We start from the raw sequence: 21125 nt of genomic DNA, 5'->3' as shown, positions 1-21125 counted from the left end.
CACTTGGTCTGCGTTATCTTCCATATCACTCGTGTCACTTTCCCTCAGATTTTCATTTACGTTGGATTGAACACCTAATTCCAAGGGAATCAACTTATTAATTGTGTGTAAACTTTCCTGGCCACAACACAACACTTTGACATTCCTGACAACACCTTGTGCATCTGGGTACAATGTCAATACTTTGCCCAGAGGCCACAATGTTCGATGTTGTTCAGTGTCAATTAACACAATGTCACCTGGTTGAATGGTCTGTCAATTTACTGCCTCTGTCACACCATAAAAGTGTTCACGTAGTGTAAGAAGATATTCCTTACGCCACACATTAGACCAATGATCAATTACTTTATTTAACATTTTAAATTTATTACGCAACACTGCCGCATCATTGTAATCTTCATCACTTTCTTCGGGATTATCTCTATAGACAGGGGCAACTTCCAATTTCCTTCCACATATTAGGTGAGGTGTTAATACATCTGCATCAGGTGTATCACTCATACGAGAGAGGCCTATTATACAATTCTCCGCCTCCACTAACACTGCACGGAATTCTTCCAAATTAATTCTCTTCCGGTGTAGTACTTTATGGAGACACCTCTTCACTGTGCCTATCAGTCTTTCGTACAGCCCCCCCTGCCAAGGGGCTCTAGGAGTAATAAATTTCCAGGTACACCCTTGTTGGGTTAACAGAGATTGAACATCGTTACTATTATTTAATTCTATCAAATGTTGAGCACCTGCTACAAAATTTGTGGCATTGTCTGAAATCATTAATCTCGGACAGGATCTCCTAGCTGCAAATTTTTGAAACAGCTGTATAAACTGTTCTGCAGACAAGTCCTGTGCCACTTCTAAATGAACTGCCCTACTAGCAGTACAGGTGAACAAAAACATACACTTTCAGTGGAACACCATCTGAAGTACCTGTTAAAATTATTGGACCACAATAGTCTACACCTGTTACATCAAATGGTTTCATTAATTGTATACGCTCCTTTGGCAATGGTGGAGGACCTGGGTACATATAGGATCTGGCATCCACACGGCGACATATTACACAAGATTTAATCACCCTTTTTACACTTTGCCGTCCTTGTGGAATCCAGAAAGTTTCCCTAATACAATTTAAGGTGTCTTGTACTCCACCATGCATTATGGGCATTTAGCACAATTAAATTTGTTAGATGATGAGTTTTGGGCAGTAAGATAGGGTGTTTAGCATAATCATCCAATTCAGCATTTTGTAACCTACCTCTGCACCTAATTACATTGTTCTGTAAATACAGCCCCAATTTCTCTATTATAGAACCTTGCACAATTTTTCTTTCCATCATCAATTTAATCTCATTTCCATAGATTTCCTCCTGTACCCTCTTTATCCAATATTCAAGAGGATGTGAAAACTTATATGATATATTCATCTTGTTTAGAAATTTAAACACCAACTTAGTTACATTGATTAGTTTGGGTAAAGAAGAATACCTATTTATATCAATGGCTAAGGGAGGACAAACTCTTGGAGCGGTGGTCACAGTAATTTCAACAGGAGCAATATATGCCTTTTGTACAGGCTAATTAGCTTTATTTACCAACCAACTCCGTCCTTTAAACCATGATACAGCATTTACAAATTTAGCATAAGGTAAACCTCGAGACAAGAAATCAGCTGGATTCTCCTCACCAGGTATATGATTAAATGTTAACATATGCTGACCCAAACTATTATACTTCTCTTGCATCTGATTAATTTCAGCGACTCTGTTTTGTACGTACACAATTTTACTGTTTCCATTGCGAATCCATTGTAAGGATACCTCATTATCAGACCAAATTACAGTGTCGCTAATCTTTATCTCATGCAACTTATTTCTTATATAATTAGCTAATTTGACACCTACATAAATGGCTGTTAATTCCAACTGGGGCAAGCTACATGATTTAATTGGAGACACTTTAGCCTTAGACATAACAAGAGAAATAACACTATTACATTGAAGGTAAGCAACTGCTCCATATGCCAATTTTGAAGCATCACAAAAAATGTGGAGTACATTTTTCCCATTTGGATTGGCCACCTGGTGTGGGAACTCCAACATTGGAATTTTCTCATAATCACCAATTAATTCATCCCACCTGTTAATGAATTCCTCAGGTAGAATTTCAACCCAAGCACATTTAAGTTTCCATGCTTCCTGAATTAATAATTTCCCTCTCATAATAAGGGGTGACACTAAACCTAGTGGATCAAAACATTTGGAAACTTCAGCAAGCAAAACTCTCTTAATTTATTGGGCATACTCTAATTATTAGGTTTTAACATTAACAAATCTCTCTCAGTATCCCAGGTTAAACCCAATACATTACTACATTTTGGCACTTCATCTCCAGGGTAAATTTTACTTATTTTGTACTTTAATTTGGACGAATTACTATTCCATTCCCTCAGAGGCATATTTGCACTTTGCATTATTTTATTAGCCTCTCCATAAGTCATTAACAGTTCCTCTTCAGTTGACATCACACCCAGGAAATTGTCTACATAAAATTGTTTGCTCATTACTTTACTCAATGGACTTTCCATACGTTTAAGGTGTGCATTTATCGTCGCTTGAAGTAGGAACAAACTGGGTGTAGCACCAAATAATACGCTCCTAAAGCGAAAGGTTTTCAGAGGGCTAAGTGGGTCACTAGGATTCTCAGGCCATAAGAAGCGGATACAATCCCGGTCAGCCTCTCATAAACCCACTCTTAAGAAAGCTTTACTTATGTCAGCCGTAAAGGCATAATTTTTCATCCTGAAATTTAAAAAGATATCTCCTAATTTTTCCGTCAACGACGGACCTGTCACCAGTCATTTAAACTAGGTACATTTTTGTTACTCCTGGCACTACAATTAAACACAATTCTCAGAGGAGTGGTCTTAGAATCCTTCTTCACTCCGTGATGTGGCAAATAGTGACCATAAATTTTGGCTTGCTCAGGAGGTACCTCTTCTATAAATTTATTAATTAACTGCTCAGCAATTGTATCATTATTACCTGGAGTTTACCTGGGGAGAGTTTCGGGGGTCAACGCCCCCGCGGCCCGGTCTGTGACCAGGCCTCCTGGTGGATCAGCGCCTGATCAACCAGGCTGTTGCTGCTGGCTGCACGCAAACCAACGTACGAGCCACAGCCTGGCTGATCAGGAACTGACTTTAGGTGCTTGTCCAGTGCCAGCTTGAAGACTGTCAGGGGTCTGTTGGTAATCCCCCTTATGTGTGCTGGGAGGCAGTTGAACAGTCTCGGGCCCCTGACACTTATTGTATGGTCTCTTAACGTGCTAGTGACACCCCTGCTTTTCATTGGGGGGATGGTGCATCGTCTGCCAAGTCTTTTGCTTTCGTAGTGAGTGATTTTCGTGTGCAAGTTCGGTACTAGTCCCTCTAGGATTTTCCAGGTGTATATAATCATGTATCTCTCCCTCCTGCGTTCCAGGGAATACAGGTTTAGAAACCTCAAGCGCTCCCAGTAATTGAGGTGTTTTATCTCCGTTATGCGCGCCGTGAAAGTTCTCAGTACATTTTCTAGGTCGGCAATTTCACCTGCCTTGAAAGGTGCTGTTAGAGTGCAGCAGTGCAGGCAGTTAACAATTCTGGTGTCTTACTCAGTTCGCGGAGCTGAGCCTTTAACTGCCCATATGCCATTCTGTAATTAGTGGGCAATTCTGGATGGTTCAGTCTCCACCAAAGTCGTACCCAGTATTGTCCAGATTCAAATTTTACATCTCTCAGGTATTGCTCCTGAGTAAAAGAATCGTCTGGACTTTCTTCATTTACATTTATTCCAATGCTGTCTAATTCCCACAATTTATGCACTGGCTCAACACCATCCTCTATGGAAGAATTATACTGGGGCACGACTTCATGAGTAAGACACAGTTATGGTATTTGTAGTTTCCTCTAGTCATGAATTATTATTACGAGGAATCCTACCATACATTACATGGCCTCCAGCAGTCTTCAAAAGGGTGACACCACATTTCTTTACCATACCCTTTACAAAGGAGGCGTAATAGTCACTACCTATCAAGATATTTATTGGGTCTACAGAATCATCACTTACACCAGAAGGTGCTAAATTTACATTATGTGAGAGTCTTTCTGTAGCTTTACTAAGCCCTACTGTAGATATTTTCTCTGGAAGTCTATCTACAATTACTGCATTAACACATTTTTTCTCATTGCCCAACCTGACAGTTACATAAACAGTGTCATACAATTCAGCTCTTTTATCTGAGAGAAAACCAGATAATTTTAGAGTTGTAGGATCTCCCATCTGTACTTTCATACCATCAAGACATTTACGTTTTATGAAAGTACGCTGGGATCCCTGGTCCAATAATACATTTACATTTTTTGATTTATGCCTTTTATCATCAATTTTTACCTGTAACACAGGCAAGGCTACTTCAGCAAAACCATCATTATTAACATTAGCAGCAATTTTTACATTAGCTATTGTTGTGTCAGGATTGTCAACATTATCATTATCAACATTATCATATAGACCTTTACACATGACTATATGGTGTCTTCTTTTGTGACATTGATAACAGTTGTTTAATTTGGCATGACAATCCTTTACATTGTGATTACCTAAACACCTGATACATCTGTCAAGTTCCTCCAATCTTTCAACTTTATCATTCCATGAATTGTATGCATTGCAATTCTTAGAAAAATGAGTACCCTTGCAGAAAAGACAATCTCTCTTTTCTTTGACTGGTTTCTTATTAACTGGGCTACTCTTAGGAGGGTACTTATTCTTCTTACCTTGTGGAGAATCATTATTTCTGATTCTTGCTACTTGATATGCACCTATGCTACTATTTATAGGAAATGAATTTTGATTATTACCATTGGGATAATTTTTCCCTTTGTGAAACTTGACAGATACCTCAGAGTTATTATGTGTTGCATCTTTAAAATGAGTTGGTTGGCTGGTCTGCAACTGAACAATTAATTCTTGTAGACCTAGTCTTATTTCCTCCAGACCAAAATAACTCTTGTGATACTTGTTCGAGAACCATTCAAGTGTTTTACAGCTGAATTTATTCTGTACTATGGCACTCAATAACCAGTCTGATTCCTTCAGATTATATTTATTACTTAAAGTTTTGAGAGTACTCTCCAGTTTAACTCTAAACTGCTGTAAACCTTTGTAAGTGTGGTCTGGAGTTTTTAAATTAACAATGATATTCACTAGATCCAACCTACTTTGTTCTATATTACCATAAGTGACCTTCAACAAGTCAACTGCTTCTTTGTAAGAATCATCTACATTGGGAAAGGCTTGTATGAGTATGTGATTAGTCACGAGGGAGCATTCACCAAATTCAACTTCAATAACAAAAACAAAGTGGGACCAAGTAAACCAAGTCCTAACCGATATAAGCTGGGAAGATATACTAAGCAACACAGACCCCAACTTATGCCTAGAACAGATTAACTCGGTGGCACTCGATGTATGCACAAGGCTTATTCCTCTAAGAAAAAGGAGGAGTAGATGTAAAACAGAAAGAGACAGGCGCTCCCTTTACAGGCGACGGAAAAGAATAACAGAGCGGCTAAAAGAGGTCAATATATCTGAAATGCGTAGGGAGACACTGGTCAGAGAAATAGCAAGCATCGAACTTAAGCTAAAAGAATCCTTTAGGAGTCAGGAATCGCGGGAAGAACTAAAAGCCATAAATGAAATCGAAAAAAACCCAAAGTATTTCTTCTCCTATGCCAAATCAAAATCGAGAACAACGTCCAGTATTGGGCCACTACTTAAACAAGACGGGTCCTACACAGATGACAGCAAGGAAATGAGTGAGCTACTCAAGTCCCAGTATGACTCAGTTTTTAGCAAGCCGCTAACCAGACTGAGAGTCGAAGATCAAAATGAATTTTTTATGAGAGAGCCACAAAATTTGATTAACACAAGCCTATCCGATGTTATCCTGACGCCAAATGACTTCGAACAGGCGATAAATGACATGCCCATGCACTCTGCCCCAGGGCCAGACTCATGGAACTCTGTGTTCATCAAGAACTGCAAGAAGCCCCTATCACGAGCCTTTTCCATCCTATGGAGAGGGAGCATGGACACGGGGGTCGTCCCACAGTTACTAAAAACAACAGACATAGCCCCACTCCACAAAGGGGGCAGTAAAGCAACAGCAAAGAACTACAGACCAATAGCACTAACATCCCATATCATAAAAATCTTTGAAAGGGTCCTAAGAAGCAAGATCACCACCCATCTAGAAACCCATCAGTTACACAACCCAGGGCAACATGGGTTTAGAACAGGTCGCTCCTGTCTGTCTCAACTATTGGATCACTACGACAAGGTCCTAAATGCACTAGAAGACAAAAAGAATGCAGATGTAATATATACAGACTTTGCAAAAGCCTTCGACAAGTGTGACCATGGCGTAATAGCGCACAAAATGCGTGCTAAAGGAATAACAGGAAAAGTCGGTCGATGGATCTATAATTTCCTCACTAACAGAACACAGAGAGTAGTCGTCAACAGAGTAAAGTCCGAGGCAGCTACGGTGAAAAGCTCTGTTCCACAAGGCACAGTACTCGCTCCCATCTTGTTCCTCATCCTCATATCCGACATAGACAAGGATGTCAGCCACAGCACCGTGTCTTCCTTTGCAGATGACACCCGAATCTGCATGACAGTGTCTTCCATTGCAGACACTGCGAAGCTCCAGGCGGACATCAACCAAATCTTTCAGTGGGCTGCAGAAAACAATATGAAGTTCAACGATGAGAAATTTCAATTACTCAGATATGGTAAACATGAGGAAATTAAATCTTCATCAGAGTACAAAACAAATTCTGGCCACAAAATAGAGCGAAAGACCAACGTCAAAGACCTGGGAGTGATCATGTCGGAGGATCTCACCTTCAAGGACCATAACATTGTATCAATCGCATCTGCTAGAAAAATGACAGGATGGATAATGAGAACCTTCAAAACTAGGGAGGCCAAGCCCATGATGACACTCTTCAGGTCACTTGTTCTATCTAGGCTGGAATATTGCTGCACACTAACAGCACCTTTCAAGGCAGGTGAAATTGCCGACCTAGAAAATGTACAGAGAACTTTCACAGCGCGCATAACGGAGATAAAACACCTCAATTATTGGGAGCGCTTGAGGTTCCTAAACCTGTATTCCCTGGAACGCAGGAGGGAGAGATACATGATTATATACACCTGGAAAATCCTAGAGGGACTAGTACCGAACTTGCACACGAAAATCACTCACTACGAAAGCGAAAGCAAAAGACTTGGCAGACGATGCACCATCCCCCCAATGAAAAGCAGGGGTGTCACTAGCACGTTAAGAGACCATACAATAAGTGTCAGGGGCCCGAGACTGTTCAACTGCCTCCCAGCACACATAAGGGGGATTACCAACAGACCCCTGGCAGTCTTCAAGCTGGCACTGGACAAGCACCTAAAGTCAGTTCCGGATCAGCCGGGCTGTGGCTAGTACGATGGTTTGCGTGCAGCCAGCAGCAACAGCCTGGTTGATCAGGCGCTGATCCACCAGGAGGCCTGGTCACAGACCGGGCCGCGGGGGCGTTGACCCCCGGAACTCTCTCCAGGTAAACTCCAGGTAAACCTGTCCTTTGAGGTAAAATAATTTAGTTACACAGGCTAGGTCACTCCTGTCATGCACAGCTGCTTTAAAAATTGACCAAAATTCCTCCCAGTTTTCACCAGGATTAAATACAGGTAAATATAGTTCTGGGAGTTTTGGCAAAGACATCTTATTTGTTGGAGCAGACTGATTAACTGCCTGGTTTACACATTTTAATTTATTCAAGGCCTGACTTTTACAAGAATCTTTTCCTCTAATTCACAATACTGATTAATCATAAGATCTACTTCAGTCTCATCTACACAGTTTACTAAAAAATCTCATTCATATTTGTTGTAATATAATTTGTATGAATCATATCTATTCCCTAAAGCATCTAAATACAATTTTAAATCATCAGTATTCACAGTTTCTTGATTCATTAATTCCAAGCACTTATTATATGCCTTGGTTACATGAACTTTTCTAGCCTGTAGTGATGCTTTCTTTACTCTATATTCCATATGTTTGTCTTCTATATTAATTTCCTCATTTTCAGCCATGATGTAATGTATTAAATTCAACTTTATTAATAACACTGATTACAACTTACAACACTGATACAGCTTACATTTGAATAAATCCTAGCTACTTGAGCTTAGCAATTACATGTAAGAAAATATAAACTTTCAAATGTACATTAATACAAAAAAACCTTTAGCCAGACTTGACTTATCAAAATTAATATTATACAAATTAATAAATCCTTGCCAGAATTTGGCATAGCAAAATTAATATTATACACATTAATATATCAATTACACATACACTGATATAAATCTTGGCCAGAATTGTCTTATCAAATTATTATACAAATTAATATAAACTTAGCCAGACTTGACTTATCAAAATTAATATTGTAATAATTATAATCCACTACACATTAAGTAAATTTGTGAATTTAACATCCACCTCCTTCTGTCATTTCACATATAATTATTAAGTAATTAACTAATTAATGACTTTACTAATTACCTCTGGTTCAAGAAGGACCAACGGGAAAATTAAATGTGGAAAATTACATTTATCTGAATGTATCATTATATACATAACAGTAAATGAACAAAGATAATTATTAATTATCAGTTAGACAAGTAGGAATTTGGGACACCTAGGCCGCAAAAAATGTCCCCCTTCGATACCTACCACTGTCATATCCACAAGTTGCTCTGGACCTATTAATTACAAATGAAAAATACATCACCAAGAATGCTGGTAAATATATAAATTTGTGGACTGTATATTAAATTAATAAAGAATTATATATATATATACACATTTACATAACAGAAGGAGAATATCTTAAAATCACTCACCAATTTGACTGGAGACCAAGTTGTATCATACTCAGAAAACCCCCCTGTCTACATTTATGATAATAATACTGGCCAGAACTATAAACATAATATAAACATGACTTAGCTGGGGTTCCTGGAGCTATCTTGTCCAGTCGTCTGATATCTCAAGTTATGCAGGAATGCACATCCCACAATTTCGCCTCCTATTTGAGAGCTGTCAGCCCAATTTTAACCTCTAGAGCACGAAAAATTCTTCCCATTATTCACAACGTCTGTTACTCAATTCAAACAAAATGGCGAGTGTTTTCTGCGCAGGCACAGGTCCAGTTTCCCATTTTCCATAATATAATTCTTTTACAGTATGGCCATCTATTTACATATAACTACTGTATTTCTGGAAAATATATACAGTATTTTCCACAACCAGCACAGTTTCAGGGAAGAAAAATTCTGTGTCACAAACCTTCTGGAGTTTTAAGACAAGGTAACAGAAGTAAGACACGAGAGAGAGGGGTGGGCAGACTGCATTTTCTTGGGTTGCAACAAGGCCTTCGGCACAGTTCCTCACAAGAGGTTAACGCAAAAGTTAGAGGATCAGGCACGCATAACAGGAAAGGCACTGCAATGGATCAGAGAATATTTGACAGGGAGGCAACAACGAGTTATGCTACATGACAAGGTGTCAGAGTGGGAGCCTGTGACAAGTGGGGTTCCACAGGGCTCAGTCCTAGGACTTGTGCTGTTTTTGGTGTATAAGAATGACATAATGAAGGGATAGACCCAGAAGTGTCACTGTTTGCAGATGATGTGAAGTTAATGAGAAGAATTAAATCGGTCGAGGATCAGGTAGGACTACAGAGAGACCTGGACAGGCTACAAGCCTGGTCCAGCAACTGGCTCCTCGAATTTAACCCCGCCAAATGCAAAGTCATGAACATCGGGGAAGGGCAAAGAAGACCGCAGACAGTGTAGTCTAGGTGGCCAAAGACTGCAAACCTCACTCAAGGAAAAAGGTCTTGAGGTGAGTATAATACCGAGCACATCTCCTGAGGTGCACACCAATCAGATAACTGCTGCAGCATGCGGGCGTCTGGCAAACCTGAGAATAGCATTCCGATATCTCAGTAAGGAATCGTTCAAGACTCTGTACACCATATACGCCAGGCCAATATTGGAGTATGCAGCACCAGTCTGGAATCCACACCTGGTCAAGCACGTCAGTAAATTAGAGTGCAAAGGTTTGCAACAAGACTAGTCCCAGAGCTAAGGGGAATTGTCCTACGAAGAAAGGTTAAGGGAAATCGGCCTGACGACACTGGAGGACAGGAGGGTCAGGGAAGACATGATAACGAGATATAAAATATTGCGAAGAATTGACAAGGTGGAAAAAGACAGGATGTTCCAGAGATGGGACACAGAAACAAGGAGTCACAATTGGAAGTTGAAGACTCCTACGAGTCAAAGGGATGTAAGGAAGTATTTCTTCAGTCATAGAGTTGTTAGGAATTGGAATAGCCTAGAAAGTGACATAGTGGAGACAGGAACCATACATAGTTTTAAGACGAGGTTTGACAAAGCTCATGGAGCAGGGAGAGAGAGGACCTAGTAGCAATCAATGAAGAGGTGGGGCCAGGAGCTATGAATCGACCCCTGCAACCACAAATAAGTGAGTACACAGACACGAACGCACGCACACAGGAACACACACACAAGCACACACTAGCCGGGTAGCGGCTAGTTGAAGAGGCGGGGCCAGGAGCTGTGACTCGATCCCCTCAACCACAACTAGGCGAGTACACCCACGAGCACACATACGAAGAAGGGACACATTCTCATAGCAAGTGATAAGAGACCTTAGAAAGGGAAATGCTTGAAACACTGGTCTAGGGATCTCCTATCTAAAGCACATGGATGATACTGATATGCTATACAACACAGGGATCAGCAACTATGCTGACACCAGGGTAAAATAGAAAAACATGGCGAAAAGAAGAAGTACTGTACATTAGCTAGATATCGAAGGCAAAAATTTATAAGGATTAATAAAGGATGACGATTGAAAGTGCTAGCTTTACTAACATCTGTGGTTATTCTATGGGTTGCAGGGTAAAAAAAAAATGTGAAAGCAAACCTTATAACATACACAGAATCTTTGTAGTCTTGCTATGAAAATTAGACTGCATGTAGGCTTTCAACTGGAGATGGCCTTGATCCTGGACGGCATCAGAGAATAGATGATCCCTACACTTGAGTTACAATCAACGCCATGTAAAAACTCACCTGTCAGCCTCCTGAGTAAAGTATATTTTTTTTTATATAAATTCAGTCTGCTAACACACTTTTAGAGTTGTCAGATGTAATTTTTGTGACAAAACTCACAGAGGGAAAATTCCTAGGAATCCACCTTGATAACAGACTCAAATTTCAAACACATATACAACAAATTTCCAAAAAATTTCCAAGACCGTAGGCATACTATGTAAGATACGGTCAGCCCTCCTGGCCCTATATCACTCGCTTATTTACCCCTATCTCACCTATGGAATTTGTGCATGGGGCTCAACAACAAACCATCTCAGACCACTAATCACCCAACAAAAGGCTGCAGTCAGAATAACAAATTCCCACTACAGGCAGCACACTCCACCAATATTCAAAACTCTAAACCTACTCACCATACAAAACATCCATACTTATTACTGCACCTACTACATACATAGAACACTTAACTCTGACATAAACCCTTCCCTCAAACATCTCCTAACAGAACACATGACCACAACACAAGGCACAGATCACTCTCTTTGATGTTCCTCGTGTCCATCTCACGCTATGCAAAAACTCAATGCACATAAAAGGCCCTAAAATCTGGAATTCATTACCTGTGAATATAAAAGAAACACTGTTTATAAATTCAAGTCTCTTCTCAAAAATCACTTACTCACCCACAACTAAATAAATACTGAATAATTGTATCTCATTATTGTATCTCATAAATGTCAACCTGTGACCCAATCAAACTTTGTTACTATTTAACTTCATTACCTAACAGAATACTCCATTCTACTGATTACACAGCAACACAGTAAATGACCATATGACCTGTCTTTGTAATACTCATTTGTACTAAATTGTTATCTGTTTTACAATAATTTACATTGCTTAGTTAATCTTAAGTTAATTTTAAGCCTGCCCGTAATGCTATGCATTCAAGTGGCTTTGGCATGCTGCATTTAACTGTATTCTTTTGTACTTCACTGTATCATGTTCAAATAAATAAATAAATTCTACGAAGTGGTGGCCAAGAAATTAAACAGTTTGGTAGTCCACGAAGGGGTACCATACGGGAGAAAAATCTAGTTAGTTTTAGATACTGAAAACTTAAGCCATGTGATGTAGCTCATCTGGATACACTCAGCTGCATTATGTAAGAAGGTAGATGCTTGCTGTACATGTATATCTGTTCCAACCCAAGCAATGGTGAAATCACTCACCTTAAAGGACACTAAATTCTCTGAGGTACTGCTGAGGCTAGACTATTAATGGCTAATAAATAGGGTTGGGCTAAGAACACACCCTTTGTTGAATGAATTCTGCTTGAACAGTCTGAAGAGAATATGTTAATGAACCCGACATTCATACATGCCCTATTTCCTTCAGAAGGCGAATTTGGCATGCCTTAAAAAAAAAATTAGCAGGAATTGGTAGGTTGAGCCCCAACACAATGTGGACATCCAGATCATTTGCAAGGTTCATCCCTATAAGGGGAAACAGAAAAAAAATGAACCAGCAGGGAACGCAGCCACAAAAAAATCCTAGCAAACAAAATTCCTATCTATGTAAATTCTATGCCTTGGGTATCTGTAGGCATGATATATCTGGTAAAATAGGTGGGGCATGCTCCTTTGACCATCCCAAAAAGTACCTCACCCACCTGACAACAGGAGGGTGCAACTCCCCTTCCTGTAACTTATTTCACCCCGAAATGTGTCACTCGTCACTCCATGAAAGAAAATGCTAAAGGGGACAAGAAGACACAGACCAGCCAGACTATGGGAAACAAAAGAGGGGAGCCATAACCTCTCCAGTGAAAGAGGTTTTATAGTGCCAGGACGAAAAAAAAGACTGGCAAGAAATGACAGAAATCTTACACAAACTGAAAACACTTTTGGAGCAAGAGGCACGGTCAATGGTCTCTACTCTATAACAACAGATATTAGAACCTAAATTCCATCAATATAACGACATTTGTCTTTGCAAATATACAGGGTCTAAAGCCGTCAACAAACAAATTCCTTACATCGAAGGACTGCTCACGGAGTCAAATGCAATGTTTGCAACTTTACAGAGACCCACATAAAGGATCCTTTTGACAACGAAATATGGATCCCAGATGCGACAGACTAAGCTGGCAACAAGGGGGGAGAGGGGGTCGGCTTGTACTTGAGAGTCGCTCATTTGCTCAGGACTACTAAACACCTCGAATGATGTAGTTGAAGTTATGGTGGCAAAGATTGAAAACCATAATGTCAGAGGACCTCGCCTTCAAAGACCACAACAATGTATCTACCTTATCTGCTAGGAAAATGGTAAGATGGATAATGAGAACCTTCAAAGCTAGGGACGCCAAGCCCATGATGACTCTCTTCAAATCGCTTGTGCTCTCTAGGCTGGAATAATGCTGTACACTAACAGCCCCCTTCAAGGCTGGCGACATTGCAGACCTGGAGAGTGTACAAGGATCTTTCACGGCACATATAAGCACGATAATGCACATAAATTACTGGGAACGGTTGAAGGTCCTTGATCTGTATTCCCTGGAACGCAGGCGAGAGAGATACATGATAATATACACTTGGAAGGTCCTGGAGGGATTGGTACCAAACCTGCACACGAAAATCACTCCCTATGAAAGGAAAAGACTCGGCAGGAGATGCAACATTCCCCCAATGAAAAGCAGAGGTGCAACGAGTACATTGAGAGACAACGCAATAAGTGTCCAGGGTCCAAGATTGTTCAACTGTCTCCCAGCCTACATAAGGGGGATTACCAATAGACCCCTGGCTGTCTTTAAGAAGGCACTGGACAGGCACCTAGTCAGTACCTTACCAACCGGGCTGTGGTTCGTACGTCAGCTTGCGTGCAGCCAGTAGTAACAGCCTAGTTGATCAGACCCTGATCCACCTTGAGGCCTGTTCTCATACCGAGCCGCGGGGGCGTTGACCCCCGAAAACCTCTCCAGGTAAACTCCAGGTTGTCATTGTGGTTATATACAAGCTTCCAGATGCAACTTCCCAGCAATTCCAGGAACAACTTTTGAAAATTGACCACTGTCTGGAAAGTCTCCCAACTTCTGCCCCAAACATCTTGCTATTGGGAGATTTTAACTTGAGACGCCTAAAATAGAGGATTGTAGCAAATATTTTAGCAGAGATCACCGCAGGAGGCAGCTCACATGAAAATTCACGTACACACACGAGCTATTAAATCTGCACCAAATTCACCTTAAACCAACAAATATTAGAGCCTACAAGACTAGAAAATACGCTGGAGTTCATCTTCACTGACAACGACGATCTGATACGTAATATAACCGTATCAAAGACAATATACTCAGATCACAACATAGTAGAGGTACAGACATGTATGCATAGGGTTCCTGACCAGCAAAATGTGATCAGTCATGAGGGAGTCTTCACAAAATTCAACTTCAGTAACAAAAACATACAATAGGAACAAGACAACCATGTCCTACATGAAATAAGCTGGGAAGATATCCTGAACAACACGGATCCGAACCTTTGACTAGAAAAAAAATAAATTCTGTGGTTCTAGAGATCTGCTCAAGACACATTCCATTAAGAAAAAAAAAAGAGATGTAAACTAGAGACGCTCCCTGTACAGACGAAGGCAAAGAATCACAGCTGCTGAGAGGGGTCAATATATCTGAAATAAGAAGGGAGGCACTGGTCAGTGAACAGTGAAATAGCAAATGTCGAACTTAAGCTGAAGGAATCTTACAGGAGACAATAATCGCAGAAAGAACTACAAGCCATAAATGAAATTGAAAAAAAAATACTTCTTATGCCAAATCTAAGAAAAACAACGTCCAGTATTAGGCCCCTGTTTAGACGAGATGCGACATACACAGATGACAGCCAAGAAATGAGATACTAAAGTCCCAATATGACTCAGTGTTCAGCGAGCCACTGCCCAGATTAAGGGTCGACAATCCAAATGAATTCTTTATGAACGAAACTCAAAATTGTCATCACAAAAATCTGATATTATCCTAACACCACAAGACTGAAGAGGCAGTAAATGACATGCCCATGCACTCTGTCCCAGGCCCAGACTCGTGGAACTCCGTGTTCACCAAGAACTACAAGAAGTCCTTGTCACTCGCCTTCAGCATTCTAAGGAGAGGGAGCATGGACACAAGGGGTCATCCCACACTCACTAAAAACAACAGACATAGCCACTCTACAAATGTGACAATAAAGCAATTGCAAAGAACTACAGACCGATAGAACTAACATCCCATATAATAAAAATCTTTGAAAGGGTTCTAAGAAGCAAGATCGTCAACCACCTAGATACCCATCAGTTACACAACCCAGGGCAACTCGGGTTTAGAGCAGGTCGCTCCTGCCTGTCCCAGCTACTGGATCACTATGACAAGGTCCTGGATGCTGTAGAGGATAAACAAAATACAGATGTAGTATACACAGACTTTGCAAAAGCCTTTAACAAGTGTGACTACAGTGTAATAGTGCACAAAATGCATGATAAAGGAATAACAGGAAATATTGGTAGATGGATCTATAACTTACTGACAAATATAACACAAAGAGTAATAGTAAACAAAGTAAAGTCCGAGGTAGCTACGGTGAAAATCTTTGTTCCACAAGGCACAGTACTCGCTCCCACCCTATTCCTCATATCTCACATACACAGAGATGTAAGCCATAGCTCAGTGTCTTCCTTTGCAGATGACACCCGAACTGCCATGACAATGACCTCCATCGAAGACACTGCAAGACTCCAAGCGGACATCAACCAAATCTTCAAATGGCCACTCAAAACCATATGAAGTTCAATGAAGAGAAATTTTAACTACTCAGATATGGAAAACTTGGGGAAATTAAAACTATCATGGTATATAACAAATTCTAACGATAAAATAAAGCTAAAAAGTAATGTGAAGGACCTGAGAGTGATAATGTCAGAGGATCTCGCCTTCAGAGATCACAACAATGTAGCTACTGCATCTGATAGGAAAATGATAGGATGGATAATGAGTACCTTCAAAACTAGGGACGCCAAGCCCATGATGATTCTCTTCAAATCGCTTGTTCTCTCTAGGCTAGAATACTGCTGTACACTATCTGCCCCCGTTCAAGGCATGCGAAATTGCTAACTTAGAATGTGTACAAAGAACTTTCACGGCACACATAAGTACGATAAGGCGCCTAAATTACTGGGAACAGTTAAGTCCCTTGATTTGTATTCCCTGGAATGCAGGCAAAAGAGATACACAATATACACTTGGGAAATCCTAGAGGGTTTAGTACCAGACTTGCTCACGAAAATCACTCCATATGAAATCAAAAGACTCGCTAGGAGATGCAACATTCACCCAATGAAAATCAAGGGCGCCACGAGTGCACTGAGAGACAACACATTAAGTGTCAGGTGCACAAGACTGTTCAACTGCCTCCCAGCACACATAAGGGGGATTATCAATAGACCCCTGGTTGTCTTCAAGAAAGCACTGGACAGGTACCTAAAGTCAGTAAGTGACCAGCTGGGCTGTGGGTCGTACGTCAATTTGTGCGCGGCCAACAATAACAGCCTGGTTGATCAGACCGTGATCCACCACGAGGCCTGGTCTCAGACCGTGTCACGGGGGCTCTGACCCCCCGAAACCCCTTCCAGGTATACTCCAGGAATGAATCTGAAGGCATAAATAGGGCAGTCTGCATGTGAACATCCAAATTGTTTTGCCATTATGCATTTTACTGCCAGATGCACGGTAGTGGGGAGATCACAGCAACTGAATGTTAATATAGTAACATTACCTGAGTACTTATATTGTCTTCTTGAAGGATGGACAATAGTGTTGACTAAGAATAGATAACTGTTGCTCTATTTGGAAAATATGTCTGTGCATTCAGTAAATGCTCGTTGATGTATTACTAAGCAAAGAAGAAGACCGCTTCACGGTACTCGCCTGTTTGTGGTTGTAGGGGTCGATTCATAGCTTCTGGCCCCGCCTCTTTACTGATCGCTACCAGGTTCTCTCTGCCTGCTTCATGAGCTTTATCAAACCTCGTCTTAAAACTTTTGTATGGTTCCTGCCTACACTACGTCACTTTCTAGGATATTCCACTTCTGACAACTCTATGACTGAAGAAATACTTCCTAACATCCCTTTGACTCGTCCGATTCTTCAACTTCCAATTGTGACCCCTTGTTTCTGTGTCCCATCTCAGGAACATCCCGTCTTTATCCACCTTGTCAATTCCTCGCAGTATGTTGTATGCCGTTATCATGTCTCCCCTGACCCTCCTGTCCTCCAGTGTCGTCAGGCCGATTTCCCTTAACCTTTCTTCGTAGTGTTTAAGGTGAGATATTTAAGTGCAGTTACAGAAGTGTAATCTACAGTTTGTAGTTGTGTTCAAGTTATCTGCTTGAGTAGCATCATTAACCCATCCTATATGTTTTGCCAGGTATGAAAAGTGACCCTGCTCCTCAGGATTGTTTGGCTGACTCAGTAATCTTCCAACTAGTCTGAAGCTTCCATTGAGTGGTGCAATTATTTTTTAGCAAATCCATGGACTCTACCCTCCAGGTAGGTAGCGATAATGGTACCCACTGTGATGATTGCTTATTGTTATAGTTAGGAGGGTGATAAATGTCCAGCATAATATTCTACATAGAAGTTTCCTTGCTTGTGGAATGAGAGTACTGGTGTGGAATAAAACAATGGATATTTACAGAACCACGCTTGCATCACTGAATATGATACAGAAATGTGAATATGAATACAATATCAATGCCCTTTAGTTATACTTCTCCATCTGTTATCAAATCAAACAAGCAAAGGCTCAGCCCTTTGGACTCCAGAGCTAATAGAAGTAGACACGAGAGACCAGCTAGCACAACAGCCGCCACAGGACCAAAATGATACCATTACAGGGAGGCCTTACTTCATAACACTGCTTTAAAGTGATTTTTAATTACATACTTCCTGAAATAAATATATTCACCACTCGCTATAAGAACAAAAATATTTTAAGGCAAGTAATGCATGTACTGTATCAATTACCCAGGGCAACACGGGTTTAGAGCACGTCGCTCCTACCTGTCCCAGGTACTGGACCGCTATGACATGATCCTGGATGCTTTAGAGGATAAACAAAATGAAGATGTAATGTACACAGACTTTGCGAAAGCTTTCAACAAGTGTGACCATGGTGTAATATCGCACAAAATTCGTGACAAAGGAGCAACAGGAAGAGTTGGAAGATGGGTTTATAACTTCCTAACAAAGAGAACACAAGAGGTAATAGTAAACAGTAGATCGACACCATGCCCAGCCCTTCTAGGGCAGGGTAGGTGCCTGAGCCCGAGCTTGTAGTTCACAGGACTGTCATTCCCATTAGGCCCATTATGGTGGGGATGGCAGACCAGAGAGGTCTAGCTTCTCCCTACGAGCCCCGTGAGGGCGGGGAATGTGGCTAGGCCTGGGGACAGTTGGTCCCAAAGGTGAGGAGGTACTTGTACCTCCTCCCATGGGAGACATAGGTCTCAGACACTCCCTAAAGAGGGAGCCAAGGCCGGGCCACCACTTGGAAAAGGCCCGGGCCGGGAGAATACCGACGAATCTTTAATAATAATAATAATAATAATAATAATAGTAAACAGTAGTCTGAGGTGGGTACAGTGAAAAGCTCTGTTCCGCAAGGCACAATACTCGCTCCCATCCTGTTCCTCATCCTCGTATCTGACAGATGTAAGCCATAGCTCCGTATCTTCCTTTGCGGATGACACCCGAATTGCCATGACAGTGTCCTCCATCGAAGACACTGCAAGACTCCAGGCAGACATCAACCAAATCTTTAAATGGGCCGCAGAAAATAATATGAAGTTCAGTGATGAGAAATTTCAATTACTCTGGTACGGAAACTGAGGAAATTAAAACTATATCGGAATATAAAACAAATTCCAACCACACAATAGAGCGAAAAAACTAATGTAAAAGACCTGGGAGTGATAATGTCAGAGGATCTCACCTTCAAAGACCATAACATTGTATCAATCGCATCTGCTAGAAAAATGACAGGATGGATAATGAGAACCTTCAAAACTAGGGATGCGAAGCCCATGATGACACTTCATGTCGCATGTTCTATCTAGGCTGGAATATTGCTGCACACTAACAGCACCTTTCAAGGCAGGTGAAATTGCTGATCTAGAAAGTGTACAGAGAACATTCACGGCACACATAACTGCGATAAAACACCTCAACTGCTGGGAAAGCTTGAAGGTCCTCAACCTGTACTCCCTAGAACGCAGGCGGGAGAGAGACCAGCCGGGCTGTGGTTCATACGTCGGGTTTCGTGCGGCCAACAGCAACAGCCTGGTTGATCAGGTCCTGACCCACGAGGCCTTGTCACAGACCGGGCCGCGGGGGCGTTGACCCCCGAAACCGTCTCCAGGTATTCATTTTAAACAGTTCTCCTGGTAGGCTGGCTAGGGTAAAGGTCTACTTTAAAAGTATTTTGTTTTATATGTGTTGGTATATATTGTGTAGTTTATATATATATATATATATATATATATATATATATATATATATATATATATATATATATATATATATATATATATATATATATATATATATATAGTCATAGATTATAATAATATCATTTGACTTGCGTGGTGGGTGAACTGATGACTGCTGGCAGCTTTTGCTGCGCGTTGAACGAAATTGGCGACCTCTGGCACCCTTTTTTTTTTTTTACAGCCTGTATTTAACTTTCATGGATTTTCCCCACCTCCATTACATCAAATGCTATTTTATCACTAATGTTGGCTATGGTAGGGCGACTGGTGAAACATTAGGACGCGTTTCCTTAAGACATAGATACTAGTGTGTTAGTCGACTGGTGTGTGTCGCATCCTGGGACAAAACTGACTTAATTTGCCCGAAATGTTCAGCATAACAAGCGGCTTTCTATATAGTAATATGTCATTGATGTCAACTAGGACTGTATACCTTGTACATGAACCTGTAGAAATAATTATATTATGCACTACCAGCAAACGAAGCTACAATAAATTCTAGGAAACAGAATTACAATGTATGTAAATTCTATGCCTTGGGTATCTGCAGGCACGGTATATCTGGTAAAACAGGTGGGACATGCACCTTTGACCATCCCAAAAAAATGTTGCATTCGCATGACAACAGGAGAGTGCAACTTCCCCTCATGTAACTTATTCAATTCAAAGTTTATTCTCTATAAGGATTACAATGCTGAGTTTACAGAATTTGGTTATTGTGTGGTTTACATGTAGTAAAATAATAATTACAGAGTGTACCACTAGAACACCTAGCATGGCTAGGCATTTCGGGCAGACTTAGATTAAATCTTAAGTTTAAAATATTACAAAATTATGAGGTAAGTTGGTATTATGGCTAAGTGACTAAATACTAGTTTGTGAGTTTAGCAATGTGAATGCTTTTGTTTTGGCACTATACATAGTTTCAGTATTGGAGTATCACAGGCCAACTTATGACTAGTTAAGATTCATTATTTTGAGATTGAGACTGATATTTCTGTTTATGGTCAAATGGGTGAGTGAAAGTGTTAACCACCAGGGTGTATCAGGGAGATAAGATGTTTTCTGATGGTAGTTTTGAAAGTGATGAATGTGTCTGCAGTTTTAGAATTTTCAGGTAGGGTGTTCCAGATTTTAGGGCCTTTGACATACATTGAATTTTTGTAAAGGTATAGCCGGACACGGGGAATGTCAGAGATGTTTGTGTCTGGTGTTATGCCTGTAGGCTCTGTCACAACTATCAAGAAAGCGTTTTAGGTCAAGGTTAATATTGGAATTTAAGGT

At 40.7% G+C, this 21125-nt stretch overlaps 1 long non-coding RNA gene across 1 annotated transcript in view; it reads right to left on the bottom strand.

Annotated features, from left to right (window-relative positions):
* LOC138852716 (uncharacterized) overlaps window positions 1-21125 on the bottom strand; it is a 79031-nt gene that overhangs the window by 29826 nt on the left and 28080 nt on the right. The window lies entirely within an intron of this gene.

This window comes from Cherax quadricarinatus, chromosome 15, assembly GCF_038502225.1.
Source record: "Cherax quadricarinatus isolate ZL_2023a chromosome 15, ASM3850222v1, whole genome shotgun sequence".
In the NCBI taxonomy this organism is placed as follows: domain Eukaryota; kingdom Metazoa; phylum Arthropoda; class Malacostraca; order Decapoda; family Parastacidae; genus Cherax; species Cherax quadricarinatus.
This window is presented reverse-complemented; position numbering and strand designations above follow the sequence as displayed.